Source organism: Adiantum capillus-veneris, chromosome 17 (genome assembly GCF_014529385.1).
Source record: "Adiantum capillus-veneris isolate H3 chromosome 17, ASM1452938v2, whole genome shotgun sequence".
Lineage (NCBI taxonomy): Eukaryota > Viridiplantae > Streptophyta > Polypodiopsida > Polypodiales > Pteridaceae > Adiantum > Adiantum capillus-veneris.
Window position 1 is genome coordinate 131333483 of NC_140947.1, and position 5743 is coordinate 131339225.

Below are 5743 nucleotides of genomic sequence, written 5' to 3' on the forward strand. Positions count from 1 at the left end.
CTCATAAGATTGATGACATTCTTCCGTCCAGTGAAACTCGATAAGAAGCTTGTACAATGGATGCGCTATCTCGGCAAAGTTTAAAATAAATCTTCGATAATAACCAACATGGCCATAAATCTTTGAACTCCTTTATAGTTCGTAGGTGGTGGCAAATCGGCAATGGCTTTAATCTTACTCTCATCTGTGGATATCCCGTTCTTGGACACTATATGCCCTAGAATGATTCCATGCTTAACCCAAAATTGGCATTTGAAAGGGTTCAATGAGATGCGATAAAATCTGGACCTTTCAAATATTTTTCGTAGGTATAACAAATGCTTCTCCCAAGAAGAATAAACACAAAGGTCGTCTAGGAAAGCTTCACAAAACTCCCTTAGAAATTCTTTAAACGCAGTGTTTATTGATCGTTGGAATGTAGCAGGGGCATTTGTTAAGCCAAAAGCCATAACACGAAATGCAAACACTCCAAACTTTGTGATAAAAGCAATTTTAGCTTGGTCCTCTAATGCAATTGTGATTTGATTGTAACCAGAGTACCCATCTAAAAAGCTATAAGCTTCCTTGCCCACAACTCTTTCAAGCACATGTTCTGAATATGGCAAGGGATAATGATCTCTCCTAGTAGCTGCATTAACTTTCTTGAGGTCCACGCACAGTCTTAGTTTACCATTCTTTTTTGGCACAATGACTATTGGAGAAACCCGTTCAGAGTGCTCAATAGGGTATATGAATCCACATTGGATAAGTTTTTCAATCTACTCTTGTACAATTTTGGCGTACTTAGGATTCATTGGATAGAGTCGTTGCTAGACGGGTTTAGCAGTGTTGATCATGGGAATTGTATGTTGCACCATAGAAGGTGGAACGCCCTTCATGTCATGATATGTCCAAGCAAAGATATCCTTGTATTCCTTAAGGAGCTCCTTAAGTACAGCCTCTTCAGTTTCGATAAGGTCTTGAGCAATAAAGATTGGTTTAGACTCCTCACCTGGTTCTGCTAATTCTATCTCTTTAACTACCGTTGGACCATCATAGACTCCACTGCTTCCATTGGTAGGTATTCGTTGGGCCTTGGCATACACAACCTTTCGCTCCCCCGTGGTATAAGATTTAAAATTTTCAGGAGCCGTATGTAAGTCAGCAGGCTCTTGTCCTGACGGAGACCTTTCTTATAGTTCTGCCTCCTTTTGTTGTTGTGCTAACTCTCGGTTTTGACGTCTTCTTATAGTTCGACTCAATTTCGGCTCTGTAACCTCCAATTGAGCGAGGTCAATGGGTCGCGGGCTACACCACATGACACTCTGGAGATGTTCACCCCAATTGTCTACTAGCTTTCGATGAGCATCACATGCCCCTAGATAGCTAAGCCATTCTGCAGTAGATCTTTCCTTGTTTATACTAGCTCTCACATTTGCTCGATATCGTTGTCTCTTATATGACCTTTGTTTCTTGTTAAGGTTTTGATTTTGGTAAATGTTTGAACTTGACTCGCCTGATAGGTCTTCGCTTGTATCTTCTTCACTCTCATATGAATTAGCATAGATGGTTGTACTAGGCCTTGAGTGTTCAGCTTCTATACTTGGCTCACTCGATGTTTCCTCAGGTTCTGAATCCATTTCTCCCTAAGATTCCGTTTCTGATGTGTATTGGCCTGAAGCCTTTGAGGAATCATCGGTTTCACTCTCAGGTAGGTGTGCCTCTTTCTTATCATCGGATGTTACATGCGCTACACCTAACATGTTTACTGGTGCAATGTGTGGTATCTCTTCCCCATCTGGTGTTACCCAGGTTGTTCCTCTAGCTCCCCATGTATCTATAGTTGCCGCTAGGTGTACCCAATCGACATTGTCTGACTCAGCCATTCCGGGTAGGATATCCATATAAGGAGAGTTCTCCCCAATATCCGTGTCTTTGTTACACGTGTAACAATACTGTAATGGAGCTGAGTGAATTGTTGTGTCTGATCGATTTTCAATGATGAATTTATTTCCTAGAGGATGCGTTCGACCACTTAAAAGATCAACTCGAATGACAGAGTCTTGGAACTGTAAGTAGACGTGGTTTTTGGACTAGTCATGCACCATTTTTGCTTCCCTCATGAATGGACGCCCTAAGATCATCTCAAATGACATAGGATGCTTGGAAAAATCCATAACAATGAAAGTCTGCCTTACCTTGTGTCCCAAGACTTTGATCCTGAGATCCTTTAGCATTCCAATAGGCGTAACATAGATCCATTAGCCATTTTTACCACTACGCTTGTGGCTTCAAGGTGAGGTCGCCCCATAGACTCCCAACAACTCTTTGTCACCATGCTGACTCCCGCACCACCGTCAAGGACCCCCTTTACAGTTAATCCTTTAGTAGTGATTGGTAGAGTAGCATTAGATTCATCACCTTCAAAGTATTGCCCCAACTTGTTAACGGGTACTTCAATTACAGATTCATGTCCCGCTAGGTCAGATGGTAGTGCTAAATGTTCCTCATTATTCATTACCGAGTCAGGTTTGTTCATATGTGCAAATTGTGGTAATCCGGCCTGTAATTCTCCATTGAGGAAGGCTCGAAGAGCTGAGACTAGCTTGGGGTCTTTATATAGTTTGGACATGATGGTGGTTCTAACTTCTGAAGACATGAAATCCATCAATTTGGCAACATTTAATGGCATCTTGTGGGACGTAGGACCCTGACAAGAGAATGGTGAAGATGGAATCTCCACTTCCTCAAGGGGGTCGGGCAATCCCTCATTGAACATTCTCTCTAGTAGGAAAGGTATGTGTCCACTTTCAGATGTCCTACCCTCACTCTCTTTCCGAATGATACTGGGTATAGCTAACAGCCTATAGTTCTTGTGAGGTTGAACTTGTGTGGGAAACACTGTGTCCGACATCTGGATATGTTTGGGTTTAGGTTCTAATGTTCGTTGAGTTTCTTCCACCAAACCCCTCAGTTGTTGGACTCGTTCAATTTCCACCATTGGGTTTGGCTAGGTTCCAATCTTTCTCTTGCAATCCTCATTTTTTGTCTCTCGTGGCTTATCTTGGGGGTTCGCAACTGGGTGGTTTAACTTTGAATACTCTTTTGGTGTTCGTCGTAATTCCCTCTCGTGATCCTCCTCACTGGCTTTTTCCTTTGTAGTAACAGTTTTGGTCTCCGTGGTCTCTATCGAATCTGAGTCATCCTCAGGGTCATTCATATACACGGGATCCTCTCATGTCCCTATATTAGTCTTTGAACTAGGTTTTGAGCTAGAAGCATTAAGGGATTTCTTTCTTCGTGTTTTCTTCTTTCTCGCTCGGCCAATGGATGCAGCATCTCTCTCTTCGAGGATGTAATTTTGCTTTTGGAGCATCGACCGTGTGAGTGCATTCACTGGTGCTATGTTTATAGTTGGTGGTGTCCCATCAACAATCTCTATTAAGTTCAATGGTGTGATTTTCGGCACGCTTGGATTGTTAGGACACTGTGCGATCAAATGATCTATGCCACAACGATTACAAATGAGTATTGGCATTGCCAATGCACTCCCTTGACTTGTTTGCATTAGTGCAGCATTCTTTTGCATTCTAATGGGGCACTCAGCTACTCGATGTGGTCCACCACATTCGTAGCACTGAAGAGGTGGTCTCCTGGCAAAACTATTAATGTTTTGGCCTCTTGCTGCTAGCGCAGTAGCTTGATATACCGGTTTGATTTGTCCCCAATGGTCTTCCATATAGTACATGGGACACTCCTCAAGCATGTCGACTCCATAGGTGATACTAGAGTCTATGTCCTCTTCGCAATCTACATAAGTACTAGATGACTCGCAACCTATTTGGTTCATAGGTGTAACTCTTGGATGAGGGGGTTGCGGTCCTAGCACTGGAGGTGGCAACGGTGTGGTTTGGACCACATTTTGGGTTCTAGGGACCATGTGCTATAATGGCAACTGTTGCTCCATGGGTGGGGTAGGCATCAATGCAGGAACTCGAGGTGAGTTTGCCCAAGCTATAGGCGGTCTATTTTCCATGATGCGTTTAAGCATTAGGCAATCCTTCGCTTGATGGCCATACCTACCACACGCGTTACAAGTCCCGTTAAACTTTACTCTGAAAGTAGGGCATTCACTCGTAGTATGTGGGCCCAAGCAAATTGAGCACCATTGTTGCTCCCTTCTTGGATACATATGAGTGTTTTGTGGAGCACGATTACCCCTAAGGCTTTCTTGGATAACCTTGGTGAGATCTGCCAAAGTCATCTCAGATATCGTTTGCTCTTTCACGATTGGCTTTATCTTCATTGGCTCATGCCCTGACGCTTGCGAGCTACTAGACTTCGGCTCGGCAGACACTCTTTCTCCTGCAATCATTAAATTATCCTCCAATTGGATTGCATTCATGGTGACTGCTTCCCAAGTAGTGATACCTCTAATGACTAGGCCATTATAGATACTTTCATGTCGTAGTCCCCTAATGAATCTATCGAGCAATTGGTTGTTGTTGAATCGCTCGTTTGGATTGCATCGAGAATTCAAATTCTTTAGGCGACTAATGAAGTCTCTCACGGATTCACCTTCTTCTCGTTGGGCTTTCTGGAGCTGAGAGGCTACACCCCAAAGTACTCCCTCTCGTATGTATTCTTTTAAGAACAGTCTCCTAAGAGTAGAGTAGATCGTTTTCTCTTCTACTCTTAAGGTTCTATACCAATCTCTAGCCTTTCCGCTTAGGGTCAAACTCAAAGCCTTACACTTATGTAGCTCATTGTGCTCTTCCAAGGAATCGCACACATGTTCAAAGACTTCCATATGCTTTCTAGCATCTCCGTCTCCACTGAATTTCTGTGTGAGCTTAGCTACTTGAACTGCCTTGCTCCTAGGCTCTCTATCAAGTGCACTACGCATGTTTTCTGCAATAGAGCGACCGATAGTTTGAGCAAATGCTGCCAAATCTCCTATTTGAGCAGGTATAATGGGTGTATGTGCTCCTGGAACCACATGTGAGATGGGAGTTGGCCTTGGCCTTGGCATACGCGCGGCTCTTGGGTCCCATATTTCGTATGGTGGTGTACCAGACGGTGGTCCAAAGTTTATAGGCGTGGCCCTAGGCATAAGGGGTGCCTGATATGGCATGTTATTATTAAATGGCATGGCTCCACTTGTATAAGAGCTTGGATAATTCCATTGTGGATTGTAAGCTCTTGGAATAATCGGAGGTGTAGGAGCTACATGAGGCTGAGGTACGACAGGTGCACATGATTGATACATACATGTAGGTATAGTTGGGGGCACTGTGCTACTAGGCATCGGCGCAGTATTAACAAATGAACTCCATGGTGTACTTCTTGTCATGCTCACCACTGGGATATGCATGGTATCCGTAGTGTCATTAAGAGAAAGATGAGCTAGATCTGGGAAGGTAAAGCTGCCACTTGTGGGCTCAGATTGTACTGAGGCTCCCTGCGAAACAACATATGGAGGATCAATGGGGCTCACTGAGGGAGTCTCCATTTGTGATAGGGTTGGTTGGTTGGCCTTTCCCGTATCCAAGAATCTCATTAGGCCTGTTGAAGGCATGTTGATCCCTGTGTTCTGTCTTTCTAACTCAACAATCCTATGGAGAACATCACAGACTTTCTGTTGTTGCTCATCTATGCTAGTAGCACCCGATGTGGATTGTAGAACATCTAACCAACCCACATGATAGGCGTGTCCTGTGTACCGATCAATTAAAGCTTCTTCTTGTAGGTCATACTCCCAATT